Raw genomic sequence first — 15,587 nt, 5'->3', positions numbered from 1 at the left:
TAAAAATAGAATTCATTCAGTGATGTATGCTTAATACTTAGGAGACTATTGTTATTGCAGACTTTTGACACACATAATACATAATTTGCACATATATGTAAACATATACATGTACACATACATACAGAACCTATACAAGGTTCTATGCACTGACAGAAAATAATTCAATAGTGTTGGAAAATTGCAAAGTGCCTCTTATGTAACTTAGGCATGACCATTCAAGAGAGAGTTAGGAAGTCTTTTATAAACATCAAATTTTTGTCTTAATTCTAAGAATTTTAAAATGGCTGACCAAATCATATATTAAAAAGTTCTATACTAGATCAGTATTGCATGTCCATTTTGAAGCATTGGAAATATATTTATGTAGCTACTACAGAAATTTTGCAAAGTTCAATTTAAGGAGTAAGGAGAATATGTGGCCACAAAGATAAGGCTTACAAAATTTGCTATTCCTTTTATTGTTTCTTTATTGTTATCTTCTTAAGTAATACTTCCAAAAAGGTGATGGATAACCACAATCCGTTTTTAGCCAAGTTAATCCATTTTTCAGAATTTATAAAATATAAAAACATAAGTTGAGAAGTGTCAATAATTTTCTGATTGTTAACGTAAATTAGTGATAGAATTCAACTAATCCCTACTCCAACATGCCATCTTGCAATAAATGTGACTCTAGATTCTCAAAGGTATTGCAATGGGAGCATTAGCTTGAATAAGTCCAGTCAAACTGAAAAAATAAAAAGAAAAAGAAACAAGAGTATGGAAGCTAATAATGTCCTATAGATTTTTTTTATCTGAAAATCAGAACTATCTAATTTCAGAAAGGTCCTCAGGCAGGTCCATCATCTGGTTAGCTGCAGAGTAATTAATTTTTTTCTACTATAACAGAACTATCCTGTAATCAGGGCTTCTTAAACTTTTTCTACTAGTGGTCCCTTTTCACTAGAAAAATTTTTATATTACATTGAGTATACATGAATATAAAATAGGTTTACAAATCAAATATTTATTACCAATAATACATAATTTCATGACTCCCATATTCAGTGAGGAAATCCCATTTAGGGTCATGACCAACAGTTTAAAGAAGCTGGGCTCTAAATCATAGATGGATTGTCAGCTTTATTGTAAGAGAAAACAAGCCAAGACTGTGTATTGAAATGTAGAAATTGTAGGATTTATGAGAATATTGGTAAGCAGAGGAGTTAGGACAAGCAACAATATATCATTTATGACCAATTTTATCAATACTAATTTTTTATTTTTAAGTTTTTTTTCTTGTAAAGGTTTTGGATTGGCATTTTCTATTTATACTGTGCAATTTCTGTCTATCATTTGAAGATTTCCCCCCCCCCCATTATTGAAGGACTAGATCTTTATTCCTTTTAAAAATACATATTAACTATATGCTTAGCTGAATTATAATATTTAAAAATTGTACAAAATTTACAATAAAAAATTCACACACATATACCCATATGTATATATATATCCACACATAATATTTACATGTATATGACAAAAGAAGAACAAATGGAAAAAGAAACTATTTATAGGCATTCTAACTAAAGAAAAACAAAGAATGAAAAAGCATTAGGATTATTAAAATTTTTTATTTTATTATTATCTTCCAAATCCTTAATGTGATTAGTGTCAGGTTGAGCTATGACCTTTGGGCACATTATACAAACAAAGCATAACTTGGTTTCAGCAATTAAAGGTCTAAAGGAACGGTGATTGAATTCATCTCAAAACAACAAATCAATCCTTCCCTATCAATGTCCTAAATTCCAGTGTAATAGCACTGTCGTCTAGCAATAAGTAGACGTGTTTAATTACTGTCTGTTTTCCCAACTACTGCTCTCTTCAGTAATTACACCATACGAAGCATTCTTCATTGATATCTCATTAATGTGTAGGGAGGAGATATCTTAAATACAAATTGAGTTAAGGCTAAATATTCCAAAGACTCTTGTATGTATAACAGTGTGAATATCATCAGTACATAATATGGGAAGAAAAGTTTGTATTATATCATATGCCATTTTGTTTTTCTAATGAGACCTTTTAAAAAAAAATGTAAAAGTGCTATGTTCCAGAGTATCGAAGTAACCTTGAATTTTAGATACTTGAATGCCCATTTCATACAAATGAGATAAAGCTATGAATGATGTTTCACAATCTTGTGCCTGTGCCATATTCACTGAAATAAAATATTCAAACCCACTCTTAATAGACAGTTATAATAAAAAAGAGAACAGCAAATAGAAAACTTTTCTACTGAGACAAAACAAAAGGACAAAGGTTCAGGAAAAGGTTGCTCACCCTTTTGCAGAACTGTCAAACAATTTCTATTGATCAAGAATAGTACCACAAACAAACCAAACAAAAGAAATGATGAAAGATGTATTTACTTGTTCAGGGTCCTTTTTTACCCTCTTCATTTCATACACCTATACTGAATAGTTTGCATTGTGTTATTAAATAACCAACAGTAACTTAGATGAAATAGTGGACGGGTTTCTATGATGCCATCAAATACCAGTTGTATAGTTTTATTTTGTTTTGTTTTTTATGTTTGGGTTGTACAAGACCAGAGAAATAGAGAGAGAGGTAAATTCATGGATATGCATTTATCCTTGAAGAATTTCCTATGAGATATCCTGAATTTCGCTTAGTAGCTAGAAAATTATTAAAGCACATAGGAGGTCTTAACTCTTTTTTAATTTGGGACGAGGGACACTTTAATCACAAAGGACAAGATGGGACCAGAATAGTCTGTTTTCCCATGAGGACTACAGAGAATTCTCTGGGATTGCTATAAGTTGATCCCAAACAAAGCAAAACTTTGAAGAAATATGTTATATTTGAAATTCTTAACTATTAAATTCTACCAAAGAAGAAATACAAGATTTGGATCAAATTTAAGCATTTTGAGGCCATTTGGCTACATATATAATTCATATATAAAAATACAATGAGATAATTTCCACACGAATGTAGTTTGGAATCCAGGGAAACGTATACATGACCTTTAATACTGATTATTCACTCATAATATCAAATTATTATAATATATAATTATAAAGTAATAAATTCACTCACTCATAATATCAAATATATAATCATAGCAACTTTTCTGTTATATTTGCTGAGGTTTTTTAAAACAACATTATGAGATTCCCTTCTCATAATATCATATGTTTTCTTGGATAACTATTCATCCATGATTGTGACAAGCATCTCCGTTGCTCCTCAGAATGAGAAAGTAAATCACCAATGTGTAGTGGACTACATCCAGAAACTCCCATAGTAGCAATTATTTTATATGTATGTAAAATGTTTATCTCAAGTTGCTTGTTGCACCTAATATGAATGGATTACTTAAAAACTGAATTAAATGGATCATCACTAATACATTTAAATCTAGGGCATCAAGGAGTGAGAAAATTGCTATGCTTTTCAGCCTCAGCCTTTTCCTAAATACTCACCACACTTCATCAAACCTACAATCATGTTTGGGATCTAAGAAACAATATGAGCTCACTTAATAGCACTAAAATATACAAGTCGGGTCTTCATTTTGGCTTCTAGCCTTGCCCTAGCCTCAGTGATACTTCACTCCCTGGCCATATTTTTCATCCACATTAAGGGTAGTTTAGAAAAGCACCCTGGGAGCCCTTTAGGCTTCTGAAATTTGGGCGCAGGTGGTGAAGAAAACTTTGAAGTGAGCTCTTCACTAACTCTAGTGCTGGTCGTGCCTTTTTCACAAGAATCTCCCATTAAAATAAAAAAAAAGACCAAGTACCCACTAGAACAAAACCAAGCAGACCTATTTAATTAGAACAAACTCTTGATATCCACTTCTTTATGTTAAAACACAGAAGCAAACAGGCCTGGGAGGTCTGATTAATTTTAATATGCACGGTCATGACAAGTGCCTTCAGGGTAACAGACTGAAACATATACACATTTAAAAAAAAATCCTCCAGCTAGCTTGACAAATCAGTTTTGGGTAATTGTTGTGTATGTTGACCAAGATTAGAGTGTTACTATTCAACAAGGACCTGAACCTTTAATATGAAGGACAAGAGGCCTCAGAAACAGGTGGCTTGCTCTTGTATCTTGAATAAATGACATCCCCCAAAGCTGTGGCTCATAAGCAGACAAAAAGAGCTGGCACATTCCTCTCATGTGTATTTTTAAATTAACAGTTTCAGTCAAAGCCTCTTCTAAAAGTGGTCCATGCATTAAAAATAACATTCTGCAACTGACAGCTTTTGCCAAGGACACAAAAAGCAATGCTACTCCATTAGTATGAAATGTTTGGGGGATGTCAGAAAAAATTGGGTAAAGAGAGTTTGGAGAGATTTGTAAGACAAACCTATGTTTTGGTCAGTTGAAAAACAAAACAAGAAAATGACAAGCAAAAAAAAAGAGTAAAGAGTTTTAGTCTTCAAAGAAGGAAAAGGGTGGAGAATTAAATCCTTAGGATGGTTGACACCGTATAATAACTAGGGTCTTTCTAACCTAAAGTAAAATACCATTCCTTTTTTTTCCCCAGCAAAAAACATAAGTTCCATAACAAATTATAATCTTCTTTGACCGGAGTGCTTCCTTGTACAAGTAAAGTGCTATATCAGCAGCTTAGATATTTTATCAAAGAAAAAACCCCAAAGCTATGTCTGAACCTTTACAGATCTAAGTCAGAAAGACTGGGATGAGAAGCTGAGTAAATTGTTTAAAGTAGCCATTGAAATAAAGCCTTATCAGGACAAACTGTTAGAACTTTGCTTCACTTAAAAATGGAGGTGACAATGAACAAGTTTTACTTTTTCTCCTCTTAAAGTAAAAATTGTCAAGGCTTCAACAATGATAATGCTTGTTTCTGAATCATTCAGAATTTATCCTTTTCCTCATTGTGTTTCATTTCTTTTTTTTATTTAACATTTCTCTGATTATATTTCCTTATGATAGTCTCTTAAAAATTAAAGTCTAGCTAGCTCTTCAAAGCAGAGAAAATTTGAAGAGATAAGCTTTAGAAACAAGTATATTACCGTAATGTATTAAGAATATGTTTCTATAATAACAGTGCAAGCAAAAGAAAAGTTTTCAATTGAAAAATGTCCTTGTTTGTCCTTCAGTAGAACATAATATACAAATCTTTTTGATGAATACTTTGTAAAAAGGCCAATGAATAACTAAAAAAAAAAACAGAGAGAACCCTTAATCAATTAGAGTATCATTAGAATTTTCTTTTGGATTCATTCATTTTATAATTTCCTGCCTTCATCAGATGTCATTTTAAAACAACAGCCAATTTTGAAAGAGCCATTAGTAGTATGCTTTGAATCTTTGCACCCAAAAAAAGATAGATCTGGTGTCCTTATAAAAAAGATAGATCTGATAGATCTGCTGTCCTTATCAAGAATTGGTGACTAAAAGTTAATAAAATCAGGAAAAAATTCTCTATTTTTTCTTAACTAACTTATTACTACATATATTTCACTTTATTTTCTAAAGGACTCCTGAAACAGCATCCATTTAAATTACAGTGAAACAGATGTTATGATTTAATACATAAACTTAAACACAAAACAAATCACCTGTAGGGGATGTTCACAAGACTAAATATCATGCACCAGGGATCTGTCTTCCTTTAAAAAAAAAAAGTATACATGGTAATGTAGCACACAACAAAAGATAAAAGTATAATATTTACCTATTTCAGAATATGTAAAGTGTTTCTTACAAGTCAGCATAAGCTGTATACCCTGCAGGTCTTATGCTTTCTTATGTGTAGGCATGTTTCAAAAAATGAAAGCACTGAGAAGATAATGATATCTGGGAAAGCATTCACATAAGACAGTATAACAAATAAAGGTAAATCAAAATTAATGATTTCCAGTGAGTAGAGAAAACATTTTAAAGTTTAAAAGATATAAACTTTATTGCATCTTTGAGAATTAAACAGAAGTTTAAAAGTGTCCTGTAGACAAGCATGTATTAAGGACAATATACTAATTTTCTACTATGAAAATGAAATACATGATAAGCCAATAATAGTGCAAAAAAATTAGCATCTTCTTTGATCTTTGCTGGCATGAATTTGTGTTGGAATTCATGACATCAAAAAAGTTTCCATTTAATATTTTAAGCCAAAAGTAATAAACGGTTTCTGCCATTTTAAAATGACATAATAAAATAGAAAACAAGAACTCTCTATTTCATTCCCCTAATGATCTTAGCTACAAAAGACACCCCATGGTCAACTGATGATGCTGAAGATGAAAGCTTAAAGCTTCACTTCCCAACTCCACTACATTATCTTCATTATTATACACCAGAAATAAAAGGAAAGTTGATTCTTCTTCTGAAATATGGTCTAGAAACTTTTGTGTTTCATGTAAAATAACACTGTGTGACTTCAATTATAAGCTTATGCCTTTGGTCTCTTCATAATAAAGTCTCATACAAAGATTTTTCTGTAGAATTAAGGAGGAAAAAGTCTGAAACCTAAGTGATGACAAGAATTTTAGTTGTCAGAGAAGAAAATATTCAAAAAGAAACTCACCTTTTATGCAGAAAGAATTTAATGATTCAACTAAGCTAGTGCTGATCTTTAACAAAGGAAAGAAATAGGAGAGATAGATGTTGGAAAGAAACAACTTTACTTTGGATGAAACTACAGAAAGAGCAATCAAAGTAACACAAATCTTAATCTTCTCAAGTTACTAATTATGTCTTGTATTCAGAAAGAAAAACACATATATTATACTGAAGTACAACATGTAACTTCATGAAAATATATTTAAAAAGAAAACCCAAACGATTTTCCCAGTCTTAAACCATTGATGAATCTATTACTCTGACAATTTTCAATTTTCTCTACCTCATTTTAGTTTGTAATGCTTTAATTTGTCTGTATTTATTCTCACTCTTTTTCTCTCTCGATATATATATGAACATATATATATATGCAAATATATGTATATATAAAATTTATTTATGCACACATATATTTTATAAAATTATCTATATGTATACACATGTTATATGAAGAGGGCATTATTTCTCTCTTAATGCAGCTTCAGATCATGTTTTTGTGCATTCCAATATTATGGTTAATTTATAATTTATTTCCATTCCATTACAAACCCTTAATTTTTTCAAATAAATTGCTTTTTAGCCATGGCATTTTATTTTACATTTCTGAAATTGACTCACTACCTAAAAGTTTATTCTTATATTTCAACATACTTAATTTAACCCTATTGAAAAATATTCTGGAATATCTTCTATCATCTCATGCTAAATTTTTAGTATGGATGGTTTCACTTGCAAACTTATTAAGTATAATAATCTATTTTTTTAATCTTGCACCAAGAGCCCAGCAAAAACCTCTAGGGAACTCCAATGGAGAACTCTCAGTGATTCATCCATTCCAGAATCCTTTTAAATGTACTATCTCCTGGATAAGATCTTTTTTATTATTGTTGCAAGAATAGCAGAGAAAGACTTTGTCACATATATTTCTCAAGTCTAGGTTAAGTTTATTTATTCAATTTCCATAATCTATGAATCAAGTAATCCTGAAAATTAGGACACTGTCCGCCATTTTTCAGTATTTTTTCCTACCCCACTGTTAAAAGTATTATTGTTAATGGTTCAGGAACCATATCTGCAAGGTGTTTCAATGCCATTGAATGTTGTTTATCTGTTCCAGATAGGGGACATGTCCATAAATCCCTGAAGGCCAGATATTGTTCTCTTGCTGCCTGTTTACAAATCTTGGCACATACCCTATTAGCCAGTTCAAAGACTAGTCTCCTTGGCAAAAGAAAAAAAAAGAAAAATAAAAGTTAAGCCTCTGTCTCCTTTCTATTGTAGTTATCACTGGCCCATTGACTCCAAGCAGCTTCATTGAAATGCCTCTTTGCCTCAGAATAACCCTTTTTCTTATCATTTGTCTTTTTTAGCACTCTATATTCCATTGTTATAAATTGCATTTTGCATTCATTCTCTGTTATCTTCTCTTGCTTTCAACTTCTACACATGATTTAATTATTTAATTATTTATTTAATTATTTAATTATTTATTTTTTTGTTGAGGTCACTGTACTGGTTGCCTTTGCTTCATAGTTTCATTTTTATAAAATTCTGTGGGTGGACAGAAATATTAAGAGATAACTATAATGTTAAAACACCATATATAATGTTCAAAAAGAATAAAATCAAACAAACAAAATAAAAGAAAGGCTAAATTGGTAGATTTCCCTGCATTGTAATACCATGTCTTTTGGACTACATTGCCTTTTTTCTTCTCATCAGAATTATTTCTCTTTCTCTTTCATTTTTTTTTTTCATGAATTTTCAGTAAGAGCTTCCAAATCCTCCTAAGCTCACTTTCCCATAGAATTTTGGAATGTAGGGTGATATCTACCCCTTTTCTGAATTCTTGAAATTAATTTTGTCAAAATCTAGAATAGATGCCAGACTATAACATTTTAAAGCGATAAATATATGTGTGTGTATGTGTGTTTATAATACATATATACACATAAATATATACATATACACATGTATATATACACACATGTTCATTAGCATGGTTATTCCATCTAAACAAAGTCAATGAAGATTATTTTTCTCCATACTTTATTTTCTGTTAATATTAACTATTTGATGGTCAGCCTTTGGGTGATGAAGTACTATAGTCACTTCACATTATATTGTTCCTTACAATCTCTCAATGAGGAACTGATCTGATGCTATCATGCCAATATGAAGTCTTGAAACAGGATTATTTGACAGTATGGTGACAATAGATCTGAACACATCAATATCTTCATCTAGCATTATTAAATAGATCCAAATTAATGGTAATAGTAAAGGTAAGCTTTGTAACTCCAAACATTCATTTATTTGCTGTGTGTAGAGATTTTTATATTGTTAGAATTAACTTAGTCTGATAGGAATCTATAAAAGGACATATTCCTTAAAAAGGAGATTTTCAAAGAGACAAATATAATGATAAAAGAAAGTAATAATATGAATAAAAAGTAAAAAAAATTAAAACAGATAAGTTTTGTTCTATTTACAACTTGAAAAAAAATTTTTTTTCACATTGTAAAAGATAAGCTATTTGGGGAAAGAAAGCACACTAGTGAGACCACACCTTTATGAAGCCGTTATGCAAATCTAATTTTTATTCTAAGAGATTCACCTTAGTGGCTTCCTTTTCTGTGACACACAATTTGTCATTTGCTTCTAATTTGTTAAGTTTAGTTGGTTTGCTTCTGGTGAGAGGAGGCTGAAAGAAAGAATTCTTTTATATTCTTATTTTACATTTCTTTGGGGAGTACCTTCATAAAGAATTAACTAGGGCTTAATGAAATTTTCATTACAACTTGATCTTCATTTTAATGTCCTTTGAAAGACAATGGAACAATGAGTAAATGAAAGAAATGATTATTTTGTTACATATATTGTTAAGCTTAAACGTTAGTATATGAAACATATTCAGTATTGGGACACTCATTATCAGTAGGAATATTAGGTATGTTGATAGCTATTAAAAACAAAGTTCTTTAAATTTTTAACAGATCAGTGCTATGTCTAGTGTCAATGACCTAGTCATGAAATTGATCATAAACTCTTGTTTCTACAAATAATTCACATGACTCAGTCATTTGTTTAGTGCATCTTTGTAGACATAATGTAGTCTGAGTTCATGTAAGGATCCTTTGAGGAGAGCTTTTTAATTGTATTCTTGGATCTTATCCACATTGTAGTCATCTATCTGGAGTTAAATCACTTTTAATTACAATTGACAATCCCAAGGACACTGCCTGATAAATAAAATTTGCCTATTTCAGAATTTTTTCTACAATTCAAAAACATTGATTACTATATAATCTGAAAATGTCTATTAACCCTCTTTCTCCTTTCTGATAAGGAAGTGTTATTCTTTTTATAACTATCTTATGGTTATAGGCACTATATTGCATTACTTTTGATGATGCATTCTAAAGCCATTATGGTTAATTTTGTAGATCACATATTATGTATTGAGACTGATATTGTTTAGCTATTAATTGTTTTAAATGTTTCCTTTCCAATCATTTTTGATTTTAGGATGCCAGTAAATATCTTTATCATATTTACTTCATTTCTTCATACTTGTGGTGTCATGGCTGAAGAAGACCAAAGTATCTGTGGGTGTGCCTTCAATCACTGGTATACTATGGCCTCTAGATTCAGACTCAACACCTTCAGTTTCTATCTTTCTTTGTCATTACTTAAGAAGCTTACAATTATTAAGGCCAAAAACATATTGATATCATTAAAAAAAAAGATTCTATAAGATGAAAGCTCTGTTTAATATATTTCCTTGATGTCATCAATGTAGATTATGTAATTTTTTATTGTAGTAATTTTATTTATTTTTAATACACATTGCTTTATAAATCATGACCACGTGATTAATAAACTGATTTGGTTCTATTTTTCTTTTTAATTTGGAAGATATACTTTTCTTTATTTGGTTGATGTGATAATGAATGTAAAGCTCGGCAGAATTGTAATGAGCTTACACTATCTTCTCCTAAATTTTCATATTTAATAAAACCATTCTTGATATTATTGTGTTGGTCATAAAAATTAAATATCACCAATATAGGTAACAGTTTTCCATGTGGATAGCCAATATTCTAATGTTCTCATTAAACTTGGGTTCTACTTCATATATGAATAAGCCATAGATATGAAATTGAGTCATGAGTCAGTTGATAAGATAGCATAAATGTTATGGAAGCTTTGAATAGCTTGTACAATGATTACTGAATTGATCATTTTTATGGTTCAGTTGTTCAACTGTATCTGACTCTTTTTGTCCCTTTGAACCATACTGTCTATGAGGTTTTCTTCACAAAGATAATGGAACAATTTGCCATTTTCTTCTCCAATCGATTGAGGCAAACAAAAGTTAAATAACTTGCCCAAGATCTGAGGCTGGATATGGACTCAGATCTACCTTACTCCAGATAGCATTTCATTCACTGAGCCATGTAGCTACTTCTGAAGTGGTAAGAAGTAAGTCTTTATAAGTCTGTCACTTTCTGACACACATTTTTGGATACTTAGTATAATAGATTCCTGTGTTTATAGATTTTTAGTGATACAGAATTGTTACTATGATTGTCATATGTAATGAATAAAAGAATGACTAAAAAAGAAGACAAAGAAGAAAAACCTTGTGGGAAGTACTAATAGGAAAACATCAGTTTCAATTCCAGAAAAGACATATAAAAGGTTTCTATAGGACACAATATGTTAGATATAAGGATTCTTTTAGAACCACTGTTAGTTTAATTAACAACAAAAAGAGCTTCTTTTTATATTCTAGATGAGTGTAAGAATTTTGATTACATATATAAATGTGGCTGCTTTTAATATTTAAATGAGAACACGAACAAAATCAAATGCTAGTCTCAACAAACTCTTAAAGAATATATGCATTCTGTCCTCATTTCCTATTATTGACCCACTAGTCATTATATGAATGGGCTAAAGTTACTAAGCTGTCTCAGTATGCTAACAAAACTGATTGAATTGTTTTTGATGATAGGAATCAACAACATTCTAATGTGCTTGATATTATTAATGTCATGTAAAGATCTTAAATTCATACCCTTTTCTATTAGAAACATATTTTCCTATACTTTTGAATTCCCAATAATTTTAACATCAATTTTGACACATAACTTAGTAATTTACATAATAACAAAATCAGGCCTTTTTATTGGATAAAAGAAATTTGTTTGCTATGACAGAGGACTGTTGCTATTGTTGTTTAGTTGTCTCAGTTCTCTTGACTCTTGGTGATTCCATTTGGGATTTTCTTGGCAAAGATACTGAAGTGAGTTGTCATTTGAAACTATATTAATGCACTGTCCCAAAATGTCAAGAACAATAGAATTGTGGAAAAACTGGATAGACTTGTTTATAGCAAACTTTATACCATATATAAAAGTTGAGACACAATATTTGCACTGTAACATAAAAATGACAAATATGCTATGAATCTAAATAAAAAGCATGCATACAGAAAGTTGATATTCCATTATTTTGTAAGTATTAATGGATGAGTCTCAAGATATTTGAAAGGGGAGAGAGAGAGAATGCTAAATGCCTAGGAGAACTCAGAGAACTTCTTATTATTGAAAAAGGCACAATGTAAGGTATCAATAACTATCTATCTATAATTTTACCTTCTCTACAAAATCTTAAGAAAAATAATTTACATACATACAAAGGAGATTCATAGTGGAAACATGAGAAAAGGGATTTTTTTTTTTGTAAACAACATTCTAGAGAAGACCACACCATTATAGTCACATAATATTAATGAAAGGTACAGAAAATATAAAATCTTAGGATATTTACTATTAGGATATAAAAGTATCCAGATTTCAAAGTAGAAGTATCCAAAGTAACCAAAGAAAAAATATCCAGATTTCAAAAAAAAATATTAATATAATTGCAAAGGATGGAGGAACATGTTTGTAGGCAGCAGTAAGTAACCAATGGATAGAGATTGACAATTAGGGAGAGGGAAGGAATGCTCTTGAAGCCAAGAGAGAATAGTCTTCGAGGATAGGAAAAAGTATAGGACCATTGCCATAAGTAAAGAAATTATCTTTGATTAGTGGAAGTTGCATCCTTTCCTCAGAAACTGTAATGAAAGAGTAAAAAAAATTGAAAGAGATCATATTTAGTTTATTTGGGATTTGGATTTGGAAAGAAAAGGTAGCTCAGAACAGATGGTATCAGTGTTTATACAGTAAATTATGAGACAAAGTCTATTGAGTTTTAGGAATGGTATAGTTTGAGGGAAGAAAACAACATTTGGAACAGAAAGTTTAGGGAAGGTAATAGAGTCAATCAAAGAATAGTAAGAGGTTCCTGTGCAACACAGAAGACCAGGTTGAGGTTAAATAACAAAAATCTATAATGACATAATCATTTATTGGGTTGTATGATTGTCCCAGAAGCATTCAGAAGCATATAAGGGGTAGCAAAAAAGTAAGGTAGTTTGGATAATCCAAGCTTGGGGTTTAGCAGTGACTAGATGAGGAGGTGAGAGACTTAAAGGAAGAGAACTTCGAATTTGGAAACAGAAGAAAAAAAAGTCCAAAACTAAGCTGGGGGTCATAGACCATATATTGACAAAATGGTTTAACGAGGTTAGAGGCCAGGTTTAGGAAAAATAAAGCACAGGGAGAGCTGGAGGGCTAAAAGATTATGATTATACTGAAGCATTTCAGAGTTACATTGATGCCTCCTCAAAAACCTTTATATCCAGGTTTCTGAACATCCTTAACTCCCATAATTTGTACCTTCCACTTCAGCCATACATGCAGAGAGTACTGACATGAATGACTAAAAGGAAACACAGAAAAGGACAGAAATGATGAAAAAATAGGAATGATGTGAGGTCTAGCATTATTATATTTCAATTTATATCACAAAGCTATAATCATCAAAACTAATTTTTTTTCTGGTTAAAAAAAAATAAGGTCAACAGAACAGATTAAGTAAGCAAGACGCTGATACAATCAGGCATAGAAGTGGTGTTCAATAAACCTAAGAAGACAAATAATTGGCACAAAAACTCCTTATTCAATAAGAATTTCTGGGAAAATCAGAAAGTAATTTAGTAGATATTATGTTTGTAGTAGCATCTATTACTGATAACAAAAAATTCAAATGGATAGGGATTGCGTCAATGATGTCATTCCATGATGCAGAAACTTCTTTTAATGTTAGTTGGCATCTGTGCAATTTATAATCTTGGATAGTTGCCTACAGGACAGAGAGTTGAAATGATGTGTTCATGGTTACAGCCAATATGTAAAAGGGATAGGATGTTAAGCTGAGTTTTTCCGTCCCAAGATTAGTTCTCTCTTGATTATGACTGAAAGCCTCCCTTCTTCTAAACAATATGCAACCTATACCTAAAAAGTCATAATATTTTTAAAATAGAAAGTGAAATTATAAGTGTGGCTAGAAAGAAAATTCTTAACCACACACAAAAAAGAAGTGATCAAAGATACAATTTATACCTTCAAATACAGAAGTTAAAAATATTTTGCACAAATAAAATGAATGAAAGTATAAAAAGAAGATCTGTTCATTGAGGAAAAATCTTTATAACAAATATCTTTGATAAAGTTTGTTATGTTCAAGATACAATAATGCAATGAGAAAGAAGTTGCTCACTGGAAGAAAATATCATTGCAAAGAGATCACATAAAATTCTAATATTCGAGATATAAATGGGATGGATATAGAAATATAAGACTGAGTCAGTTATTACCCCAAGTGATAAATGACTATTCTTTATCCCTAGAATATCTTCCCTCCTCACCTCTGACTCTTGGCTTCTCTAGATTTCTTTAAGTCCCAGCTAAAATCCCATCTTCTACTGAAAGCCCTTTCTAATCTCCTTTAATTCTAATGTCTGCTCTTTATTGATTATTTTTATTTTATTTTATATATAGCTTATTTGTACATAATTGTTTGTGTATTTATTATTAGATCTCCTTGATTAATTAGATCTCCAGTGTTTAGGAGAGTGCTTAGCATATAATAGACACTTAATAAATGTTTAGTGACTAAGAAGTCTTCAAAAGAGGAAAAGAAAGTTTATCAATAGTCAAATGAAAGGATGCCCCAAATCATAAATACAAGAAATACAAATTAAATAATTTTGAGAATCCGTACTGTACCTATCAAATTGGCAAAGACAAACAAATGAAACAATAAATGTTGGAGATGCTATGAGGCATAGGCACACTGTGAACCATTGGAGGAACTACTAATTGACAAAAAGGTTCTGGAAAACAGTTATAAATGATACTAGAAATGCAACTTAATCTTATATGCCACTGAACCTATTGATACAAAGAAATCCAAGATATGTGAAAAGGAGCCATATATTAGATAAATATAGAATTACTTGTGGTAGGTAAATGGATTTAGTGTAATATTATTATAACATCAGAAATGATAAAAATGAAGAATTCCTGGGAATGTTGACATAGAAGAAAAACCTCTAGATAGAAGTTCCAGGAGTATTCTTTCAATAGCAAGATATGCAGAGTAAGGTTCCTAGTCAGACTTCTTTGGAGGATTTGTGAAACAATATAAAAAAAGAGTTGCAAAGGATAAAATGATGTTTCTGCATTATAATATAGAAGCCAAAATAAATCGAATACATAAAGAGAAATTAACAAGAGTACTAGACACATTTGGAAGAAATAGTTTTAATACTTGACTCTAGAACCACAGTTTCATTTTTGTTCTTTGAAATTAATTTTTCTGTACCTCAGTTTCCCCAGAAATAAGATGAAAATAACTCTATTTAAAATTGCAAGTTATGAATATAACTTTAACTTTGCAAGGACTCATGTGTTAATGAGAAAAATATATATAAATATAACATATAATAAATATGTATATATAAATATATATAAAACTGAAGAAATAATTAATACTAGCACTGTATTTACAATGTTAGG

At 30.6% G+C, this 15,587-nt stretch overlaps 1 protein-coding gene across 4 annotated transcripts in view; it reads right to left on the bottom strand.

Moving 5' to 3' along the window:
* Window positions 1-15,587, bottom strand: part of SOX5 (SRY-box transcription factor 5) — a 466,127-nt gene that overhangs the window by 312,823 nt on the left and 137,717 nt on the right. The gene's annotated exons all lie outside the window — the stretch shown is intronic.

The sequence above is a fragment of the Antechinus flavipes genome, chromosome 5, assembly GCF_016432865.1.
Source record: "Antechinus flavipes isolate AdamAnt ecotype Samford, QLD, Australia chromosome 5, AdamAnt_v2, whole genome shotgun sequence".
Classification (NCBI taxonomy): Eukaryota; Metazoa; Chordata; class Mammalia; order Dasyuromorphia; family Dasyuridae; genus Antechinus; species Antechinus flavipes.
Note: the sequence above shows the minus strand (reverse complement) of the source record. Positions and strands in the feature narration are given on the sequence as shown.